The 24,192-nt window shown below is 49.8% G+C and overlaps 1 protein-coding gene across 1 annotated transcript in view; it reads left to right on the top strand.

Moving 5' to 3' along the window:
* Positions 1-24,192, top strand: part of LINGO1 (leucine rich repeat and Ig domain containing 1) — a 462,045-nt gene that overhangs the window by 272,580 nt on the left and 165,273 nt on the right. Inside the window, exon 4 of the mRNA XM_054042809.1 lies at positions 6,182-6,375. The gene's annotated coding sequence lies outside the window, so the exon portion shown is untranslated. The remainder of the gene's footprint in view (positions 1-6,181; positions 6,376-24,192) is intronic.

Below are 24,192 nucleotides of genomic sequence, written 5' to 3'. Positions count from 1 at the left end.
TCTCTTTTCCCAGGCCTGCATAGTTCTCCTACATCTCATGCTTCTGTCTTACATTGTATGGAGGTGCCTATTGCTGTACTACAGTGTTTATGCTACTTGTTGCTGCCCTTCTGCTGCTGCTCCTGGGTTTATCCCTGCAATTATAACTCCCTCAAACATTTTGGGATAAAGTGTGTGTAAAAAGCAAACAATGCCATACACAGCAAAGCTGCTTTGTACTGTGTTGTTGTTCATTCTGCCAAAACTCCTCCTGACCTCTACCCCCAACCCCCATGACTAGCGTGAACTTCCACCAGGTCTTGCTAGTACACTTCTGTCCTGACTTTTAGCATCCCCACTATACTGCCCTTTGGCTGACCCAGCATGGTACAGTGGATGGGGACCTAGGTTCTATTCCCAGCTCTGCTACTGTCTGGCTATGTGATCCTAGACAAGACTGTTCCGTGCCTCGGTTTCCCCTCCCACCCATTCTCTGTTTATATTGTAAGGTTTTGGGAGCAGCAACTATCTCTCACTGCAGTGTGCTTCGGACACTAGAGCCCCTATTTCAGTCGGGGCTACCATAATACAAATAATAGTCACTAGTTTCTTTTTAATATATGATGTCCATTAGGATGATAATGAGATCTCAAAGCTCTTCCATTTGTGATCTGAGCCATATTTGAACCCATGGTATATCTTCCGGGATGGGCAGCCAGTTTGCTTTGCCACACTAGTGCTTTTTATTTCCTTACTGCTTAGATTTTCTGTCTCCTTCTTCACTCCGATAGATGCCAGCCCAATGCTTGAGGAAAAGACAGGCATAACTTCTGATCCCAACACCTCAGAACTTCGGGAGAGGTTTGAATTTGGCTCAAGGCCTGCCTCTGACTGTATGTGGTTTAATTTGATAGACTCGTTACTCAGCGCCGTATTATTGCCTAGGCTGACAAATTTTCAGGGGCGGAAGCTCCACTCCATGCCCCGCCCCCCTGCTCTAGCTCACCTCCGCCTCCTCTGCAAGCGCACCGCGGCGTCCTGTTTCTCTCCCCTCCCAGCGCTTGCGCTGCGAAACAGCTGTTTCGCAGGGCAGGGAGGGAGGGGGGAGGAGGGGGAACGCCACGCACTGGGGGAAGAGGCGGGGCCGGGGGCGGGGATTTGGGGAAGGGATCCAATAGGGGAAATGAGGGGGCGGAGTTGGGGCGGGGACTTTGGGGAGGGGGTTGGAATGGGGGGCGGGACAAGGGCGGAGTCGGGGTGGGGCCAGGGCCAGGGCGGCAATTATTTCCCAGCCTAGGGGCGGCAAAATTATTAATCCGCCACTGTCCCTAGTGCAGACAGTCAGGTGTATCCCCTGCCCCTATGGAAGTGCAGTGTTTCACCAACGGCCTAAACAAATATTGCATCTTTGCAGGACCCAATGCCAAGGAGAGTTTTCTCAAATCATGTACTCTCTCCACACACATGAATCTATCTCTGCGTTATCCATACAGTAGCTATGGCTGAACATCGACTAGCTTGATTCAGTTGGGATGTTTATCCTTAGCTTTATCTAATCCTCTTTGGTCATAAAATCAGGCTGGGAGATCTAACAAGAACAGGATTTTTCACACCATTTCTGGTACTTCCTGGTTTCTGGCTGGGTTAGAAGTATTGCAGTTTGTGTAGTATTTCTGCAACTGGATGGAATCAGGGAGCGGGGAGCTGAGTGAAAATGAAACATACAAGAAACTGTGCACACCTTTTCTGGACTTCATAAAAGTTTCGGGTCAAAGGTTCAGGTCTCGGTTCCTATTTTCATAGAAGGAACACCCAATTTTCCATGAATTGGTTTGCTCATCTCTGACAATAGCACCCATGTTCCAGCTAACTAGCTAAGTGACATGCTGCGGTGCCTAAATTGCCTGAAAGCTTTTGACCCACAAATAGAACTTCCACCGTGCTCACCCCGTTAACAGATGTCTAACAATTACATCCTGCGTTCCCATAGCACTTTACGTCCCAACGGATCCCAGTCTTGTTTGTGTATAGGAATGGCTGCTACCACCCTGGAAATGGCATTATCGGCACCTCTCAAGTGGAAGGTGGGAGCACACAGTCACAACACTGCATGACAATTTGGGACAGGAATTAGAACTAAGTAGAATGGAAGGCTTTTCATTCATCCCCCAAGTTACCCTTCGAATCTGAGGTTTGAACAAACCCCGGATTCAGAGAACATGGTCAGAGCTGCTAAGCTTCACCTAGGTTAATGCTGAAACCATACAAAGCTGCTAGTTTCTATTGTTTGGAACCATAAGTTTCCCCCTGTTTGCTCAAAACTGGTCCCACGCTTATTGTTGTGCGTATTGCAGTAACACCTAAAGGCCCACCAGGGCCTGTTGTGATAAATGGGCCTAAAAAATTGCCCTAATTGTGAGTTCAACTGTAATAAACAAGTGTAAGTTCATAAGTTGTCACAATAACCTATAAGAACAAATGTTGGTGGGAAAAGGTCCGAAAGGAAGACTGAATTAGTCCAAACAAAAAGGCCTCCTGATATAACTGAAGGATTGTGTTAAGTTCATCCTTAGTAAACAAAAGAAGTGTTGAACCAGATCACTGAACCACAATGGGGTGTTGGAAACTAGGCCTAGTTGGTGGACAAAATAATGAGGGGCTGGGCTATTCCACCACCACTCCCTTTGTGGGTCCTTAAAGAAAGGGACTTTGGGGGGGAAATTGGCTACCAGAGCAAGCTTCACCATCATGGCTGCCATCCCCATGATCTCCTGATCCTGAGAGAAGTCTTGACCTGACCGGGCCAGAGAGAGAGACCCAGATAACATCGCCACCTTTACCGGCTCCAGCTAAATCCCACACACCACCTGGGATGAAATGGGATCAGACTTTAATCACAACAGCTGCAGCTCATTTCAACTAACTTCGTCTCTTTTCCCCAAAAGACAGTCGTTACCATCTTTGGTACCACCCAAGAAACCTTCAGACGAGGGCTTTTTTCCTCTAAAGATTCTCTCCAGCTAAAGGGAAAGGGAACAAAGGGTCCTGGTAAAATGAAAGCCTCACTTAATCCTTTGTATTTCAAATGCTTTGACTGTTTTTTCCTTCTTTTCTGTATCTTTAATAAAAGGTTAAAAGGATTTTTAGTGGTGTGTTTGCCATGGCACTAAGTAGGCTGAGGTCTCTGTAGACCAGGGGTAGGCAACCTATGGCACGCATGCCGAAGGCGGCACGTGAGCTGATTTTCAGTGGTACTCACACTGCCCGGGTCCTGGCCACCAGTCTGGGGGGCTCTGCATTTTAATTTAATTTTAAATGAAGTTTATTAAACATTTTAAAAACCTTATTTACTTTACATACAACAATTGTTTAGTAATATATTATAGACTTATAGAAAGAGATCTTCTAAAAACGTTAAAATGTATTACTGGCACACGAAACCTTACATTAGAGTGAATAAATGAAGACTCGACACACCGCTTCTGAAAGGTTGCCGACCCCTGCTGTAGACCAAACCCTGAACCTTGTTAGCAATGTTTACTGTTGGACAGCGACTAGCTAATGTTAACACCTTTAGCCCATATCTCCACTAACCCATTGTGCCAGGCAGTTTGGAGACCAAGTGACTTGTTCATGGTCCCACAGCAGGACACTGGCAGAGCCAGGAATGAAACCCAGATCTCCAGAGTACTCCCATGCCAATGCCCCATCCACTAGACCACACTGTCTCCCTGGGCTCAGGGTCAGTTTTTTGATGGAACATGAAACCAGGTGAGTTTTACGTGGTTTAGGGGTTACTCCAGGAAAGGTTCACACAGCTCTCTGTGATGAATCCTGTATCCATGCTGGGGTGCTGGTTCAGTACTGAAGAGCACCGCCTATTGGCAAGAGCCCTTTGCTATTTGTAGCACGTGCACTACTTGGTATGTAGATGTTCACCATCGCCATTGGCAAACATGCCCTAACTATAGACCAGATGGAGCAGTGCACCTTGAGAAGAGGGTGAGACGACAGTAAAACCGTCACTGCAGGGAGAGAGGAGTTAGCTAATAGACTGAGCAGGTGGCTGAGCGCCAGGTACTCATAAATGCTAGTCCTGGCTCTAACACTGGTTCCCTCTGTGACCTTGTGCAAATCACGTAATCTCCTCTCTGCTTCAGTTTCCCTTCATATGCAGAAGAGATTATAACCCTTAGCCAATCACAGGGGTGTCGGGAGGGTCACTCAGTTAATGTACAGCTAGCACTTTGAAGAGGGGAAAAGATGCATTAGCGCTGATTATTATTTTATTACATCTCCCTCCCAAACATACTGTCACCTGCTCACGAATGTACTTTGCACCCAGAGGCCTCCTGTCACTGTAGTTAGACGTTGCCCTTTCAGTCCAGGTCTAGAAGTGCCTCACAGAAGTGGGTGAGTCTCATTACCCCAAGTTTGCACCAAGGCACAGCAGTGACATGTTTTACCCAAGGTGAGAGAGCAACTGGTAATCCCCAGAGATAGGATCAGAACCAGATCTTCTAACTCTGCAGCTACTGCACCATGTGGCTGCCTATGGGTGCTTGGAGTGCGGGAGTCACCTGGGTTCGTTTCTACTATGTAAATGTGCTTTCCAATGAGAGCTTCCCCCCACTGCCCTTCCTTCTGATACTTCATTTAAATACACGCTAGAAACACTGCAGATGGAACCAGCCTCCTGATATCGGATCATCTTGTCCGTTCTCTTCAAGACTATTCCCTACCGTAACCTGTCAAGCTTTGTCCAATGGAGTTATAAAAGATGCAAGCAGTGGGGCTTCTGCTTCTTCCCATGGGAGGCTCTTCCCCAGCCTAATAGATCTCTCTGTTCACATCTTTCACACGTAGGGAGCCTATTCTACTTGTGCTGCATATAAACATGTGCTTAAATATCCTCTAAGCAGGGGAGGGCAAGAGCCAGGGAGCCTTTTGCTGGGAAAGTAAAGAACTTGTAAAGACCTTGACCCTGTCTGCTTTGGATTGCAGCCATTGGACCCCACTAGAGCCATCCAGGGAGGCCCTCCCACGGTCCTGGGATGCAGGGCTTTCGCAGAGGATGGCATAGTCCAGTCATGATTGCTTATTCAGCTAGATCTCTCAGTGGTCTTTGGTACAATGGCCCATGGGATTCAGCCCATGGGATTCTGTTGACCCTGTTGTAAACCCTGGGCTTGACTGTACCATTAAGATGAAGTTCTGGGTGGTGGAGATGTGGAGTAGAGCCGCCTTGCCCCACTTTGAACTCTAAAAGGGATCGTACCAATTCCTCCCACGGAGCTTAGGGTGGATGTGCAAGCTGCATGATCCCTCTGGGTGGTGCCGTGCACTCCCCTCTCTGCACAGAGATGAGTCATATCCTCATCCCCTTTGGGGTCACCTGCTTGGGATGCTAGGAGAGAGCATTCCCCTGTGTTTAGGGATGGGGCCTGGTCCCTGGGTGAGACACAAACAGGGCTAGGCTCCATACTCCCCACCATAAAAAGATCAGTTGCAGACTGGACCAGGCTAGATTTGAAACAGCCAGTGGCAATGGTTCTCCATGGTCACAGGGCATATATTTAAGGTGAACACTTGGATGGCAAGAGTCAATGAAGCAGCACACAATTGTTTTTAATTATTGAAATGAAGGTGTTCCCGACAGGAGCTGCGGGGCCTCTCGCGACCCCAGCAGCCACAGCTCCTGTTTTAGCACCCTGCTGAGTGTGATGTTGCAAGCACAGCCAAGAGAGAGGTGTTTATTAAGTCCTGCCTTTTAGACTCACTCCTGCAACTCTATAGGTGTGGATTTCATACCAGAGCCAAGCCATTAGGGGACTCCCAGCTTTATCCCAGTGTCAGTGGGGAACTGCTAGAGGTCAAGCAGATTAGCAGAAATACATTGGAAAAACAAGCTCTCTACAGCTCCGCAAGGGAAATAGATTGCAGGTGGATTTTAGGGCCCTTTTCAGCACCGTTTTCTCCAGTTTTCTAACTAAAGTTTTCCCCCATGTGTTTGAACAGATTTAAACCCCAGATTTCTCTAATTCTAGTCAGAATCTGGGCCTTTGAACCAAGGAGTGTAACTGGATTGACTTTCCAGCAGAATCACCATTTTCCTCTTTTTAATTCTCTCCCTACTCTTTTGCATGACTTTAGTTCTCCCTTCAGCGCCTGTTCACTCTTTTGGCACTGTCCTGTTTTGCAGGGGACCATGTCCAGAACTGGATGAGTCGCCGCAGACACTGCAGCACCGTGAATAGGATTTCATGACACCCTAGCTCGGCCGGGGCAGTCCCATCATTCCAGCCGGAAACTTCTGGGCCAGAGCCATCATCTTCTTCCTCCGCCTGGGAGATTGCCTGAGGTTGTCTAGCAAAGCCGTGAAGGTCAGTCAAGACGGTAGGTCCCCAGTTTTTCTCATTTTCGCCTCCTTTTCATGTAGAGTTTCATGTGCCGCAGTGGGAAGGAATAGCCAGACCTCTGGGCAGCCCTGTACTTTCCCCACTAGAAATGAAAGCTCTTCTAAGAGCGAGACCCCATAATGCCTCCCACAGGCAGAACTGCCGAGTCCAGGGCTGATCACAGGAGTCCAGTTCTACCCCGTGACATTGAGGCAGAGGCTATGGGGTCCCAATTACCTCCGGGATACGTCCAGGAATGGGCTGGGGAGAGGGAGATGGACTGGGGAGGATTAAGGCAGGATCCTTGAGGTCCCAGCTCAGTGGACAAAGGGAAGCCCAAGCCAGCTATGAGTGAAGGAGGTGGCCTGGGTGAGGCTCAGCTGAATCCATGGTGAGCACCTCAGGCTGTGTCACAGTGTGACTGTGAGCTTCTGGAGAGAGAGGCCGGGTGTCACGTGGCTCTGAGTTAGGCAGTCTGCCCGGCACACCCAGCCAGCTACTGAAGAGAGGGCTGGTGGCTGGCGGGGAGAATAGGAGGGCAAGTTTATCTGGGCCCAATAGAGTCAAATATTCAGAGCAGGGACTTGAACCAGGGTCTCCCACATCCCAGGCCAGTGCCCTGACTGGGTGATTGGCTGCTCTGGGGGGAGAGGCTGTCCTTCAGAGGGCCAGAGATGCTGTTGTGCCATGCTGGTCTGTCAATGAACTGGAACTATCTGGACCAGCCAAACTGAGGGTCAGATTGTGATACCCTGATTCACTCTTGGCCGGATCCCCACCTGGTGTAAAATGGTGTAGCTCCATTGACTTCACTGGAGCGACAATGATCTACACCAGCTGAGGAGCTGACCCACTGAGTAGCATCTTAACTCCAGGAGTAATCTCATTGAAATTGACAGGATTGCTCTTGCTGAGCAAGGGGATTCAGACCTGGCCCGGGGGAACAGGAGGAGCTGCTGGTGCCAGCTTCAGGGAGTTTCCCATCCTTGAGTAGGGTGGAGCTGGAATTTCCCCAACCGTGGGCAGGGTTCAAAAGTCTGGGGTCCTCATTTAAAATAAGGAAGCTAGGAGTGGGCAGAGCTGTTTGGCACCAGGGGTACTAAAGATGGGGAGGGATGGGAGTAGCCATGGAAGGAGGAGGCACAGAGAGCATGGATGAGGTCCAAAAGCACCTGGATTTGTTCCTACTGCCATAGAGGCTTGAAGACGGTCACTCCCCAAGGCACAGACACGCTGGGCCAGGAGGCCATTCCCTCTGCCCCACGTTCCGTCGTTCTTCTGTCTGGCACAAACCCCAGCCAGCAGGCAGGGTACGCTAGGGCCACCTCCTTCTCGAGCCGAGGCCAGCCATGGAATGGGACAGGAGCAGAGGGCTGGATCCTCACAGTAACTAGGTGTTGTTCCATTGACTTCAATGGGCTGAGGCCAGTTACATCAGCTGAGGGTCCTGGCCAATTATGTGAGTCTATATCAAAATGGAGATGGGGCCAGAGGGAGCTAGGAATCTGAGGAAGTGCGGAGGGGACAAACAGAGTGGAGTGGCTAGCATAGCTGGGGGTTAGAACATAGATTCATAGACAGGACCAAATACTGTCTAGACCATCCCTGATAGACATTTATCTAACCTACTCTTAAATATCTCCAGAGATGGAGATTCCACAACCTCTCTAGGCAATTTATTCCAGTGTTTAACCACCCTGACAGTTAGGAACTTTTTCCTAATGTCCAACCTAAACCTCCCTTGCTGTAGTTTAAGCCCATTGCTTCTTGTTCTATCCTCAGAGGCTAAGGTGAACAAGTTTTCTCCGTCCTCCTTATGAGACCCTTTTAGATACCTGAAAACTGCTATCATGTCCCCTCTCAGTCTTCTCTTTTCCAACTAAACAAACCCAATTCTTTCAGCCTTCCTTCATAGGTCATGTTCTCTAGACCTTTAATCATTCTTGTTGCTCTTCTCTGGACCCTCTCCAAAGGGCAAGAGACACACATTAAATGGTGTCAGTATAGGGAGGTGCAGGGGACCTAAGCGAACACAGACGTAGGGGCCAGTGGAGGTAGCTGGCCAGCAAGCAATTTAGTCAGGATAGTGAAGGGGTTATCCAGTTTTATTTCCCAGCATGCTCCCTGCCAAGTGAGACATCCACTGTGTCTGCAGTACAAGCAGGTCTAGCTAGCTAGATGCCTTGAGAGTCTAAGGAATGGTTACTGAACTGGTTGGTGGATCAAGGACAGAGAGAGATTGAATAGCTACAGCATACAGGAACGTAGCAGAGGTGGGACCCACCTCTCAGCTCATTTCCTCAATCCTTTATTCACAATGGAGAGAGGTAAATAGCAGGGTCCCCCAAGGATCTGTATGGGGCCTGTGCTGTTCAACATATTCATAAGTAATCTGGAAAAGGAGGTGAACAGTGAGGTGACAAAATTTGCAGATACAAAATTACTCAAGATAATTAAGTCCAAAGCTGACGGTGAAGAGTGGCAAAGGGATCTCGCTAAACTGAGTGACTGTGTGACAAAATGGCAGATGAAATTCAATGTCAATAAATACAAAGTAATGCCCATTGGAAAACATAATCCCAGCTATACATACAAAATGTTGGGGTCTAAATCAGCTGTTACCACTCAAGAAAGATCTCGGAGTCATTGTGGATAGTTCTCGGAAAACATCCACTTAATGTGCAGCGGCAGTCAAAAAAGCTAACAATGTTAGGGACCGTCAGGGAAGGGATAGATAATAAAACAGAAAATATCATAATGCCACTATATAAATCCAAGATCTGCCCATATCTTGAATACTGTGTGTAGTTCTGGTTACCCCATCTCAAAAAAGAGATAGTAGAATTGGAAAAGGTTCAGAGAAGGGCAACAAAAATGATGAGGGTTATGGAACAGCTTCCGTATTAGGAGAGATTAAAAAGACTGGGACTATTCATTTTAGAAAAGAGAGAACTTGGGTATTGAAGGGAGTTGATAAAGATCTATAAAATTATGAATGGTGTGGAGAAAGTAAATAAGGAAGTGTTATTTACCTCCATCACATAACACAAGAACCAGAGGTCACCCAATGAAATTAAAAGGCAGCAGGTATAAAACAAACTTAAGGAAGTACTTCTTCACACAAAGCACAGTCAACCTGTGGAACTCATTGCAAGGGGATGTTGTGAAGACCAAAAATATAAACGGGTTCACAAAAGAATTAGATAAATTCATGGAGGATAGGTCCATCAATGGCTATTAGCCAAGATGTTAAAGGATGCAATCTCATGCGCTGGGTGTCCCTAAACCACTGACTGCCAGAAGCTGGGACTGGATGACAGGGAATGGATCTCTTGATAATTGCCCTGTTCTGTTCATTCCCTCTGAAGTATGTGGCACCGGCCACTGTCAGAAGACAGGACATTGACTAGATGGACCATTGGTCTGACCCAGTATGGCCGTTCTCATGTTCTTATGTCCTTCAGTAAAGGGAGGCAGAGTTATGATGGAAGGAGACCAAGCAGGAATGGAAAGAAGGACAGAGTCCTTAAAGGCATCCCTTCTGGGAGCAGGAGAGCCAGGCATGCTCAGTGAACAGGTTGTAGTGGTAGGAGGGAGTTTTGTCATTAGAAATACAGTGTAGATGGCTGGGAATGTGATGACAGTGAAAACTGTGAGGTTATTTGCCTAGTGGGTGTGAAGGTGTCAGATCTTATGAGCCATATACTATGGATTGTTTTTTAGAGAGATCTCAGAAAGAGCCTGTGGTTGCAGTACGTGCTGTACCAGTGACATAGGGGATTGCAGGCGAGAGCTCCTGGAAGCTAAATTTAGACAAGGCAAAAAGCTTAAGTCTAGGTCTTTGATGGTAGTTTTCTGTGATGGGGAGGAGCTCCAGGGTCTGGAGATAGCAAAGGAACTGACAGGGTGTTACCTGGTGCCTGTGTGTGGCAGGGCAGAGTTCCCAGAGACTGGGGAGACTGGGGTGAGGGATGGGGGGCTAGCAGCACCCTTTGGGGGTATGCTGTAAGGAGCAGACGTATCATGAAGGCATGTATCAGGTGGTCTGACCGCACCTGAAGGTTGGTTGTACCAGGTGGTGTGTTCAAGTCAAGCGGTATTTAATCTGGCCTTTGCCTTGGTGCATGTCATGGGGGTTGCCTTCAGCTATAGAGAAGACTTTCCCCCAGCCCAGAGGATATATTTGTGCTGCGGGAAGGAAAAAACAAAACACTGTGTGAACATGAGTCTGTTCCCCAGCACTCTCTCAGGACAATGCAGTGATGCTGGGCTGTCAGCACCTCGCCAGGCCACGGCCTCTGAATGCACTGCCAGATGCAGCCACCTCCTCCCCAATGCTCCCTGCCCCCGCCTAGACTCTAGCTCTTAAGGCTTCCCACAAGCACTTGCTGCTGGAAGTTTGCTGTTTCCAGGGATCACATTCAGCTCTAACTTAGGTGGCTGTCGGTCCTGTCCCAGTCAAAATTGCACTCGCTTATGCTGGGGCTTCGGCCTTGGAAGGAATTGGCCAGCCTTGTTTGCTCCCTGAGGAGTGCAAATAACGGGGCGCCCACGTGCCTGCTTAACTCTTTGCCATCGAGCCTTCATGAAAGGCAGATCATCCCACCAAGTCCATTGCCGGCTTATCTCCACGTTTTCGGCAGGCCTAATGCTTATAAATTCTGTTAACCGGAGCCTGGCCTTCAGCCCGACCTTTACGCTCCCCCCGCCGCTGTGAACCTCTCTTCTCTGCCCGAGGAGTCAATGGGGAGGCTAATCTCCTCCTCAGGATCTTGCTCTGCTCTGACGGCAGGCCAGCACTCACTGGATAAAGAGCTGGGATAAAGCTGTGAGAGAGACTGCTGGCTCAGGCTCAGCTCACTGTCTCATTGCAGTGACTCTGCTACAAGGCGTTTATGGGATTAGGGCCAGTAAGATCACTGCAGGCAGAGACAAAACAGACTTGTCCTCTAAGAAGCCATGGCAAAATGGCTTGGCCTGTTTAACTCCCATGATCCTCCGAGTTTGGGTTCGCGGTCTGCTGAGGGAGGATTAGAGCCAACATTGCCCACCCTGCAACCAGCGTTGGTGCATGACCCAACACCCCCATCAAAGGAGGGACGGGCAAGGCACAGGCTGGATGGGCAGCCACTCATTGTGTCCCGTGACAAGAGGGGAGTTCCACTGCATCAAGCACCTGTACCTGACCTGAAGGTTCTGTGCACCAGGACCCCATCCTCAGCAGCATAGGCCATCTGAGGAGACCAGCCAGCCAGAAGACAAGTTCCACAGCCCATCCACAGGGGCAAAGAGAGACAAGGATGCCTTGGGAAATAGGGAAGGGAAATAGATGTGGGGTCTGCTTTGCTGATGCATGGAAGGGAGGCCAAACAATTCATAACCTAAGGCACAAACACATCTAAGGTTGGGCCTGAGTCAGACGATATAGTAAGATCATGGGAATGAGAAATTCCTTCACCCCAAATTGTCCTTTGCTTTTAGACTGTTGTCATTAGAAAACCCTCTCATTTTCTGTCCAGGCAGCCTCACGTGGACTGAGAATGAACTGGTATCCTAATACCAAAAGATACCTCGTTGAGGGCATGCAAATACATCACTCTCTCCTTCTCCTGCAGCAATGACAGTGGCATGATCCGGGGTTGTCCATTAAGTAACGTCCCTTTTAGCTACTGGAATCTTTGACCACTCTGTCTGTTTGGTTGACTATCCAGGATTGCTTAATAAGAGAAGAAAGAACACGAATTATTTATCCACTAACCTCCTCCCCCACCCCATCCCAGCCTCCTGCAATCTGAAATGTAACCATGTCAACATTTTTGCCACCTAAGTGGTCATGGAAACTGACACGCAAACTCCTGTGCTTCCCAAAGCATCTTATACATTGACATGAAATTGTGCTTGGCAGATGTCACTAAACTCCTTTGCTTTTGGTGACAATATTGTTTCCACATTAACTAATGTATTTCAAAAGGGGTGGAGGGGGGGATCAGAGGGAACGTGACGGAAAAAAATTGGAAATGCGGCATAAACAAAATATGTGCTGGAATGTGCTGTCAAAATTTCATTGCCACTTGTTTAGGAGGAGCCACCCATAATTCACTCCTAGCTGTGCCACTCACCCCAAATGCACAGTATTAAAAACCTGACAACACTCCCACCCCGGCACAGGCTTGTGATGTGTTGAAGCTGACCAGTTGTCTTGTTATTCCAACAACATGATAGGACACCATAAGCATTTTACATCTGCTTTAATATACATCTCTCCCTTTCATTACCACAAACTCCTTCTCGAGGCAGAACATGCTGACTCCCAACCCCTGTACGCAATGACCTGTTAAACCTCAGCTCCGCTTTCAGGGTTCGTCAAGTCTGGAGGGATCAAATGTCCCAGCCTTGAGCCTGGGTTTGAGGTGAACGTACTGTTTCTTTTAAAAGGGGAGCAAAGGCTGGCCAAAGCAAGGGACACATGTAGACGGAATATAAGAAGCTGCCCCTATCTATCACCCGGCAGGAGGACCACATGGGGAAATGTGAGCTGGAACCCGAATTAGCTCCTTGTCCACTGAGCTGGTGGAATTGGCTGCATCTCAGCCCATCCAGACCAGTGGTTCTCAAACTGTGGGTCAGGACCCCAAAGTGGGTCGCGACCCTGTTTTAAGGGGGTCACCAGGGCTGGTGTTAGATTTGCCGGGGCCAAAGCTGAAGCCTGGGGGCTTGAACCCTGGATGGCTGGGCTCAGGTTACAGGTACCCTGCCTGGGTCTGAAGCCCTTGAGCTTCCGCTTTGCCCCCCCCCCCCCCCCCGCACTCGAGCAGGCTCAAGCTTTGGTCCCTGCTCCTGGGGTCATGTAGTAATTTTTGTTGTCAGAAGGGGGTTGCGGTGCAATGAAGTTTGAGAAACTCTAGACCCTTATAATCATAGGGGAGGGAGAGCCAGGGTTGGAGAGCAGTTAATTTTACAGTTGCAAGAGTGGACCCTGCTGACCAGGGTGGAGAAGTGATGCTCAACAAGGGACCTCACCTCACTCCTATCCTGAGGGTGCTGCAGAGGTGCAGGGACTGCGTGCATGTGTCCAAAAAGTGAGATCACTGCAGAGCATATCTGGCTGCAGAAAGACAGGGGTTAAATCCCAAGGCACCAGCCCGCCAGATGAATCCTGAACGATCAGCTAGCCAGCCCCCTTCCTTCAGAGAACTTCCCTATACTTCAGAGACGTTAAACAGGAGCAGAGGGCAGCTGGGATTCTAACCCCAGTGGATCTCCCACTTCAGTTAAGGATGGTGCGAAGCCAGGAGATGGTTGAACTCTCCTCTGGGAAGGAGGCAGATAGGGGAAATGGGGAATATTTAGCCTTCGAGGAACCATCCCAGGCTTTTCTGGCAGCAGCGGGAGGTTCTTTCCCAAACCAACTTGCTGAGTCCTAGCTGGTACTGGGAGCCTTCTGACTTCTGCTGAATCATTTACCTCTGGCTTCCTTTCTCCCATTCTCCTTTCCCCATCTTTATCAGCAGCTAATGAAACAGGCCAGGAGAGACCCAATCCGTACAGTAATTAAATTTACTTAGTGGGTATTCAGCTGGAGTAATGAGAAGTTTAATTCAATGATTAGTTTTTTCTTTCATTAATTAAAAATGGAACAATGGCGCAATTACAGTGGGCTGAATTGATTCTTCTCTTTGAGAGATGCTGATGGGAGAGGGGGAATTTGGTCTTTTCTCCTCCCTTCAAAGAAATTTGTTTGGCTCCTCGCAGTCCTGCACCTATCTGGGCCCCTCTCCAAAGGCTGGGAAGACCAGGGTGAGTGTGTGTCCGAGTGCATGGCTGATCCGAGGCCAGTGTTATGCAGTGCTGCATGACCTGGCGGGAGATGACTCAGCGACAGACAGAGGCAGTTAGAGGAGTGCAAGGAACAGCTCGTGACTGGGGCTGGTTCAGGGGACTCCAGCTTCAGGGAGCACTGGAGGGGAGGAGAGTTTTCTCAGGCAGTGGGATCTGCTCAAAGAGATCGTGGTGGACTGTAGCTGGGACTGAGGCCTGGTGCTTGGAGCTGGGTGGGACTCTGAAGTGGTGCAAGATAGCACATGTTGGGGCTGCAGCCTGTTAGGGGTGATCTCTGGGACAATGGAGGGCATCTTGGCTAGCAGAGGGCATCTAGCCATGCGGAAGTCATCCCAGAGGGCAGACTTTGGTTGTGGTGGTCTCTGGGGTGGGGATTACCCTGGTAATAGTGGATGTGATTGTGCTGATCTCTGGAAGGCTGGATGTATTTGTAGGGTACTGGAGCTGGTAGTGGCAGTTTGTGGTCTCTAGAAGGACATGGGGCAGCCAGAAGCTAGTTTATTATGTGATCCCTGGAGGGACCATATAGGACAGCAGATCCTGGCAGCTGGAGAGAGAGGGGATGGCTTTTGATGGAGGAGAGTGGCTATGTGGTTTTTTGTGGGGGTGGGTTGGCTGTGAGGCCTCTGGGGAACTGAAGGGCCTTCCTGGTGTGGAGCGGTGTTGGACACTCTTCTGTGTGAGTACCCAGGGCAGTGGAGACTACGAAGCTTTTGCCTATGTAGACCCTGGCAGGCTGCTGATGAAGAGAGACTACGTGGGAGGCTGCAAGTGCCAGAAAACAGCTGCAACCTCCTCCTACAGGAGAGGTAAAGCCCAGGAAGCAGATGGTGCTCACCAAGAAGGGGCATGGCCAGATGCACTGATGCAGCACATCTGCCTCTGCCATGGAGCTCCAAGGGAGCTTCAGCCACAGTTTAGAGCTGCCATCCCACGGAGGAAATCTGAGTACGGGCCGGCAGGGACAGCCCCACCTTCCGTCCCTCTGGGTGCATCGCCTCAGGTTAGCACAAAGAGGGGTGACTGACCTTTGGGCTGTGCCAAGAGAGTGGGGCCTAGTTTCTGTGGTCTCCAGAGCATCTTAGTGAATGTTGGGCCAGTGGAGTCGTAACTGTGGGCATTGCTGAATTCAGCCCGGCCCAGCTCCCATTGTGTGGTCAGTCAGTCGCCCAACATTTCTCTGTTGGATGTTTGTGGAACTCAAGCCCCCGCACAGTTCAGCATCGCAGGCAGGGGACTGGGGCAGCAGGGGGCTGTTGTCCTTAAACAAGGGGCATCGGCTGGGCTGTGGAGGGCTCCTGACTGATACTGGCCTGTAAAGCGCACGGGGGTAGTTCAGATAACAGACAAAGGGAGGGGGACGCGTGCTGGGAAGTCGGATGGGAAGGCGCCAAAGTGGCTCAGGATTTGCTATTGGGTAGAGAGACTTTTACCTCTGGATCTCCAGCCTGAACCCAGCTGAGGCAGGGTAGGTAGCGAGCAGAAGCAATTCATTCCTCTCTAGTAGCTGCATGAGAAAAGCCCGGTGACTCTGCCCAGTCCTAATGGATAGGTGTCCGCGGCACCACTCACTGGCATTAATTGGCCCCTTTGTGGGCAGGATGAACAGAGAGGCCAAGAACCAGAAGGGCCTAGAAGCTGAGTTCCCCTTCCACCCTAGAGATGCTCCCTCTGGGTCACAGATGGGTGTCAGGTGCCTCTGTCAGCCAAGCCCATTCATGTGGACCGGATTCAGTTTGGAACAAACCCTGGTCTGTAACCCTGGCTGCTGCCTCCCCTCTGGTATGTACATCATTGCCTGTCACCCCTCTAAAATGGCTGGGCTAAGGCTGTGGGCCTCTGCCCCACAGACAGCCACTGCAAGGAAGGGTTAGCAAGGAGGCTGCGGCAAGGTGAGGCATGAAGGCACTCGGCGGTTCAGGGGTTCGAGTAGGGTTACCATTCGTCCGGATTCCCCCGCACATGTCCGGCTTTTTGAGCTAAAAATAGCGCTCGGGGGGAATTTGTAAATGTCCGGACTACCCCCCCCCCAACCCATGCAGAGCGCGCGCGGCTAACAGGGCAGCCGGCCGGATGGTGCCACTTACATGGGGCTCCGACAGCCAGAGAGAGCCCCTCCTCCGCTTCCCCTGCAGCTGAGATCACTCCCTCCCTCCCTGCATTCGCAGATCGCCTCCGGCAGTCTGGAGCTCCTCCACTGCTGCCCAGCGTGCCGGGACGAACGGCTCAGGCCGTTCCTGAGCAAGTTCACAGAGACATTAGGCGAAGGCCAACAACAAGGGGGCCAGGGGGTCGGAGAAGGGGCAGTGAGGTTTTGGAGGGGGCAGTCAAGAGACGGGGGGGGGGTCGGGAGTTCGGGGGGGGCTTTCTGGGGAGGGGTGTGGATAAGGTTTTGGGCAGTCAGGGTACAGGTAGGGGGTAGGGTCCTGGGGGGCAATTAGGGTAGGGGCGGTCTTAGGTGGGGCAGTTAGGGGACAAGGAACAGGGAGGCTTAGGTAGGGGGTGGGGTTCTGGAGGGCAGTTAGGAGCAGGGGTCCCAGGAGGGGGCACTCAGGGGACAAGGAGCGGGGCGGGGTTGGGAGTTCTGGGGGCGGGGCTGTCAGGGGGCAGGAGTGGGGAGAGGGATCGGAGCAGTCAGGGGACAGGGAGCAGAGGGGTTTAGATAGGTTGGGAGTTCTGGGGGGGGTTGTCAGGGGGTGGGGAGTGGTTGGATGGGGCGTGGGAGTCCCTGGGGTCTGTCTGGGGGTGGGGGTGTGGATAAGGGTTGGGGCAGTCAGGATATAGGTAGGGGGTAGGGTCCTAGGGGACCAGTTAAGAGGGGGGAAGGGTCTCAGGAGGGGGCAGTCAGGGGACAAGAAGCGGGGAGGCTTAGGTAGGGGGTGGAGTCCTGGGGGGCAGTTAGGGGCAGGGGTCCCAGGAGGGGGCAGTCAGGGGACAAGGAACGGGGGGGAGGGTTGGGAGTTCTGAGGGGGCGGGAAGTGGGAGGGGCAAGGGCGGGGCTCCTCCCGTCCTCTTTTTTGCTTGCTGAAATATGGTAACCCTGGGTTCGAGGCATTGAAAAGCTGTGGAAAATGGGGCAATTTGCCTCAGGCCCCGGGCCCCGCAGGGTCCCTGCGAGCCCTGGCCCGGCGGCGGTCCGGGTCTTCAATGGCATTTTGGCGGCGGGGGGCCCTTCAGTGCTGCCGAAGACGCGGAGCGACTGAAGGGCCCTCCGCCGCCGAAATGCCGCCAAAGACCTGTACCGCCGCTGGGTGAGTACAAGCGCCGTAGCTCCCCCGCTTTGCCCTAGGCCCCCTGAATCCTCTGGGCGGCCCTGTGCTGCTCTGGAAATATGAAGGGGCCTTGAAGGGGCAGGAGATGGTTTTGAGATAAGGAAGATGCATGAGAATAGCTGCTAAGACTAGCCCCTATGCAGGGGTCTTCCCCAGCTGGTATAGAAGTGGCTTAGTGGCTCTGTATCAGCCCAGAGTGGGGAGGGAGACGGGGATGGGGCCGCTGGGGCCAAGAGTTGGGAGGTAGGAGATGGTGACCCACAAGTAAGGATGGCCAGAGCACGCTTCACTACAGCTCGTCTCTGTGGTGGGTCTGTAGGGAGTTACAAAAGGCAGAGCATGAGATAGAGCTGCCCTATGGCTGCTCTAACTTACCCTGAGCTAAGCAGGCCCCCTGAAAACACAGAGCAGAGGTCTCTTAAAGCCACCTTTGTGCTGCTCCAAGAGCATGAGTAGCTGAGAATTGGAGTGATGGATTTTAACGTGGAATAACAGTTAGAGGGATTTTACTTGTATTATTTGGTTGCTTGGCTTGGAATTTGATTGGAAAATAAGTTGTTGGGTTGTTCCCCCGTGGTAATAATTATTTTATCCTGCTCAGGGCTCTTCTGAAAAGAAAACAAACAACTCTCCCCCAAAACCAATGAATATCCGCATGCACATTCATCCGAGTGAGCAGCAATCACCTTCTACCCACTCAGTTATTCGCTGCCGAGCCCTCTGCTAACAGGGCTTGCAGATAGCAGAAATGCGCTGCACCGCCCCTGAAGCGACAAGGCAGGTGGAGGGGCAGAGAGTGAGGGGATTAATAAAGGGAATTTAAAGCAGCGCATCTGGTTGGTGAGGCCTGTGGGGCTGAGGATGAGAAAGAGGGGAGGCAGAATTGTGGATGCGCTTGCAGAATTATGTTTGCACAACAAGTGTTACTTTAAACATATCAGCATTTCTGAGCTCACTGGGATAGATAACCAAGGGCTGGGGAAAGGACTAAGGCTTTGAGTAGCTATGCATATAAATATGTGGTACTTCAGCTGCAATTCTGTGAGGGGATCACTAATCGGTCTTTGTTCTGTTGGTTTATTTATTTAGACCACTTGATGGTGCACCTTAAGGGTACTAGCCAGGGGAGTGCAAGGGGGTGCAGCTTCCAAATTCCAAGGCAGCTGTGCTGTGGGTGGCACAAGCCGTCAGTTTGGGTGGCAGCTTGGGAATTCGATCAGATCCAAATCCCAGGCAGTGGGTCTAAAATTAAGAGCCTTTATTTTTACTTGTAAACTGCTGAGCAATTTGGCTTTTGTCTCCTCCTTTGCTGGTCGTTTGGAAAGGTCCCCCACCTCCAGCCAGGGCTAACGAATGGATGTTTTGGAGGACAGAACTTATATCAGGGCTTTTCCTCCCTCTTGGAACTTATTTCTTCTGTAAGATGTTTCTGCTACCTGAGTGCACTTGGAGAAAGGGGAGTCCCTGTGCTACGAGGGAGGCGTCATAGTAGGGAATGGTGTAAACTCTGGGCATTAGAGAGCTGCCAGCTAGAGCAGTCCCAGTCTCTGCCAGCAGGAATCATGGTAGGAAGGAGTATAGCATGCTGCTATGTGGGAGCTGCCAACTTTTCAGTCCCACCTGCCCCCACAGAGAGTCATCTAGGGATAATTGTAGGGGCATTGAGTGAGGAGGTTCCGAGCTGCTCCAGTCCCAATATCTCCCAGCAGCCGTCATTGTGGAGAACGGTGTAGGAATGCTGTCTGGGAGCCCCCAGATAAGAGCATCCATGCCTTCTCATTGTACTCCCCGCACACACTCTGTGCGGTTCTAGGAAGTGGCCTTTCAGCAGAAAAGGGATTTGAAATTTGGCCATAAATATTTGGTGTGGGTGGAAGATTGAAATGCAGGTCCCTGTTCACAGTCAGTTTCCCCCCTTCTTCTAGAGCTGGATTAAATAAGTAAATAAATTCAACTTTTTAGCGCTTTAAAGTCATAGAATTGTAGAAATGAAAAACGTAATAAAGCAGATAAAGAAGTTGTTTCCCAGGTTTGAGTACTTTCCCCAGGCTCCTCCAGATGGAAGACAACCTTGCTTTGCTTTTTAAATACAGTTTTGCAGGCCATGTAGCTATCAAGCGGGCCCTTTGGTTTATGCTGGATTTTACCTTGTAGGGTTATTATGGTATTTCTGGAGTCATTACGAGATGCACCCGAAAGCATCTCTGTACTCTGGACTGGAATGAGACCACGTAAGTTTCCATGCCCATTTGCACAATAAAGTACTAAAGAGGCCCGTAGAGTGAATGATTTGAGTTGTAAAATGTCCCCTGGATCCATATTTTAAAAGTTTGCTAAATATATATGAGTTCATAAAGAAGCCAAGTCAATAATATGCCTGTAAAAAAACTCATTCAGTGTATATGTGCACAATAGATTCTGTCAGCTTGGAGAAATATTCATTTAGCGCTATCACAAATTCCCTATGTGACACTGAACAAGTTACTTCCCCTCTCCGTGCCTCAGTTTCCCCATCTGTAAAATGGGGGTAGCCCCTCTTTCTCTTACAGAAAAGTACCGTCTGCCCAAGGTATCTTCAAAATCATCCACTCATTTTGGATGCCTCAATTTTGGGATGTCTGATTTTGAGATGCAAGTCAAATGACACAATGTAATGAACCCCCATAACCCCATTTGAAGTCACCGGGCGCTGCAGGCACAGGTGCTGAAGCACTCCCTGGCTTGGAGTGGTTTCCAACATATACAGGGTTCAATGGCTCTCAGCACAAATTGTCACAACACCCTGGCTGCAGGTGCTCAGCCCCTTGGAGACTCAGGCCCATCTTGGTTCAACTTGGGACCTCAAATCTGAGATATCCAAGCTGATAGGCCTTACTGACGCTGGGGCTCAAGTCGTCATGTTGAGTTCAGTGGAGCTGCACCAATCACCCCAATTCAGGATCTGGTGCTCTGGCATCTTGCGAGGTTTCACTCATCCATGTTTGTGTTTCATTTTTAGATACTGAGGTAGACAGTGCTAAAGAAGAGGAAAGCACTGTTGTTAGATAGAGCGCACCGGAGGGTTTTTCTTTCTTTCTTTCTTTCTTTCTTTCTTTCTTTCTTTCTTTCTTTCTTTCTTAATAGTAAATGAAAAGGCAAAGCAAACCCACACACACACATACAAACTACCTTATAAAAGCATTCATGGGCTGTGGAAATCCAGGAAATAGAAATTGACATTGGGCTCATCCTCTGCCAACGCATTTCTTCTCCCTCTGTGAACTTTAAGTACCCTGTGCTGAGCAGAATGGGTGTCACTTCCTTTTAGTGCTGCAACGTCCCCCCATCCTGCACACTCAGGCATTACAGCTTCTCCAGGCCTCTGTCAGGGAGTCCTTGACCTTCGCCCATCCTGTTCGTGCTGTACGACTCTAAGCACCAATGGGCTGAGTGGAGAGAGCTGGAACCTTGGACCTGCTATGCTTCATCCAGACTCAGAACATGATTTGAACATCACTTGGGATGTGTGTGCGAACAGAGATACAATCCCATTATGCAGAGGAGAGAATGAAGTTGTATGTCTCTCTCATGGGGAAAAAGATACAATGGCTCTTGCCGTTTTTGTTATGCAAAAATACTAATGTATGTTGTGCAACACTTTGCATTTATTACCTGCCTTCCTGGAGACTGTGGAGAGCTTCTCGGCTTCAGTTTTGGTTGCTAATTTTGTGTTATTGCATCCTGGCATTTATTTAAATCCAGGGAGCACTTGGTATTGAGTAAGTGCGAGAGTGGGTTCTGTAAGTGTTATTGCAAGATGCTTCCTGTTTGGAGAGCTCTAAAGAGACAGTTACCCCTCTCTTCACTCACAGACATGCCTCAGCTAATATAGGATTGATAAAAGGCCAGCGCCTCTGGTAAGAAGATTCCCCCTCTCTGCTGAGGTTCAGAAGGCTGTCAGTTCAGTGTGCTGGGTCTTGCTAGAACTCCTAAGCTAACCATGCTCAGGACTGGTCAGTATTTCGCTAGTCACTAGGAGATCTCCATGTGTAAGTGGGGGAATGGTCCCACTATTGTGGGGAACTTTCCTGGCTTCTGCACTACCCCGGTGAAATGGGCTAGCGAAAGGATCTGAGTCCTCGCTCCTACTTCCTTTACCCAGAGGCCTCCCTGCCCTCAAGGGCTCCCCTTCCACTCTCCTGTGGGGCAGAGTCCTCGTAACCCCAACAAGGCTGGGCCCAGGATTCCTGTGAGCTCAACCCCCAATCTTGTCATGGTCACTTAGGACAGGGGCTAGCATGTCCCCACTCCAGGGTGCTCTCTGCGCACTGGACACTTTCCTGACCCACTCATCATTACATACCGTTCAAAGCAAATACAATGTATTAAACAGCAATCAATTAAAAAAATAAGGAAAAATAGGAAAGGTTAAAGGAAAACCTGTCACCCCACTCTGCGGCACGAGAACATCACAACCAGTCATGGCTGGAATGTCAGGGCAGTTCACAGCCTGTTCCTCACCAGTCCCAGGCCCTGTCTGTGCTGCAGGGATGCCGCGGGTCGGACACTTGCTCTGGCAGGGGCCACACACCATCAGGCTCTAGGTGGCAGGATCCTTTTCCCAAGTGTCACCACCACCACCACCACCACCACCACCCCGTCAGGGTTACGATCCCCCCAAGTCCGGCCTGCAGGGCCTCTTGGCTGGGGGAAACTCCCTCCACTGGGCCCACTGCCCAGGGTCCCTCTCACTCTCCCCAGCTGTTCACCGCACCTGGCTCCAGACTGCTCCAGCCCCAGCTCCACTCTGCCTCAGCACTGCTGCTGCTCTGCCTCCATCTCCCTGGGCTGCTTCTCCGGCCCCTCTGGCTCTGGTTGCTGCAGCTCTAATCCCAGCACAGGTCTGCTCTGTGGCTGCTTCTGTGACTCTGCTCCCAGCACAGATCTGCTCCCCCTGGGCTGCCTCTCTCTGGATCTGGCACAGCTCTGCTCCCCAGCTCAGCTCAGGCCCCTGCTTTCTCCTTAGCTTGGCCCCACTCTGTCTGGCCAGGCAATTCCAACTCACATGGAAAACAGGACCCCCCTGACTCCCTGATTAGCCTGCCGGCCCTGGCAGTCAGCCTGTCCTGGAGTATTGGCCTCTCCCCATTGTTTCTGGGGACTGTCAGTTTCAGGGTCCTGATTTCCCATCGACCCTTCCCCTTTCTTTTGGTACTGGGAGCTAGCCAACCAAAAAACCCCACTGAGTTTTAGTAAGGGGCCAACAGTCCCCTTACACATGCAGGGCATAGGGTGCTGCAGGATTGATGGGGCAGTCTTTCTTTCTGTCCTTTCCATTCCTTGTACTTGGATTCAGCACTGATGCAAGGAAGTTAAATCCTAGTGAGGAAAATAGAAAGGAGCATAAACTCTGGCAAATTAAATGTAAAAATATAATTAGGAAGGCCAAAAAAGAATTTGAAGAACTGCTAGCCAAAGATTCAAAAAGTAATAGCAAAAAAAATTTTTTTACATACATCAGAAGCAGGGAGCCTGCTAAACAACCAGTGGGACCACTGGACGATCGAGATTCTAAAGGAGCACTCAAGGACAATAAGGCCATTATGGAGAAACTAAATTAATTCTTTGCATTGGTCTTCACGGCTGAGGATGTGAGGGAGATTCCCAAACCTGGGCCATTCTTTTTAGGTGGCAAATCTGAGGAACTGTCCCAGATTGAGGTGTCATTAGAGGAGGTTTTGTAACAAATCAATAAACTAAACAGTAATAAGTCACCAGGACCAGATGGTATTCACCCAAGAGTTCTGAAGGAACTCAAATATGAAATTGCAGAACTACTAACTGTAGTCTGTAATCTATCATTTAAATCAGCTTCTATACTAAATGACTGGAGGATAGCTAATGTGATGCCAATTTTTAAAAAGGGCTCCAGAGGTGATCCAGACAATTACAGGCCGGTAAGCTTGACTTCAGTCCCAGGAAGACTGGTTGAAACTATAGTAAAGAAAAAAATTGTCAGACACATAGATGAACATAATTTGTTGGGAAGAGTCAACATGGTTTTTGTAAAGGGAAAACATGCCTCACCAATCTACTAGAATTCTTTGAAGGGGTCAACAAGCATGTGGACAAAGGGGATCCAGTGGATATAGCGTACTTAGATTTTCAGAAAGCTTTTGACAAGGTCCCTCACCAAGGGCTCTTAAGCAAAGTAAGCAGACCTGGGATTAGAGGGAAGGTCCTCTCATGGATTTGTAACTGGTTAAAAGACAGGAAACAAAGGGTAGGAATAAATAGTCAGTTTTCAAAATGGAAAGAGGTAAATAGTGGTGCCCCACAAGGGTCTGTACTGGGCCCAGTCCTATTCAACATGTTCATAAATGATCTGGAAAAAGAGGTAAACAGTGAGGTGGCAAAATTTACAGATGATACAAAATTACTCAAGATAGTTAAGTGCCGGGCAGACTGCGAAGAGCTACAAAAGGATCTCTCAAAACTGGGTGACTTGGCAACAAAATGGCAGATGAAATTCAGTGTTGATAAATGCAAAGTAATGCACATTGGAAAACATAATTCCAACTATACATATAAAATGATGGGGTCTAAATTAGCTGTTACCACTCAAGAAAGAGATCTTGGAGTCATTGTGACTAGTTCTCTGAAAACATCCACTCAATGTGCAGCGGCAGTCAAAAAAGTGAACAGAATGTTGGGAATTATTAAGA

Source organism: Malaclemys terrapin, chromosome 10, assembly GCF_027887155.1.
Source record: "Malaclemys terrapin pileata isolate rMalTer1 chromosome 10, rMalTer1.hap1, whole genome shotgun sequence".
NCBI lineage: Eukaryota > Metazoa > Chordata > Testudines > Emydidae > Malaclemys > Malaclemys terrapin.
Note: the sequence above shows the minus strand (reverse complement) of the source record. Positions and strands in the feature narration are given on the sequence as shown.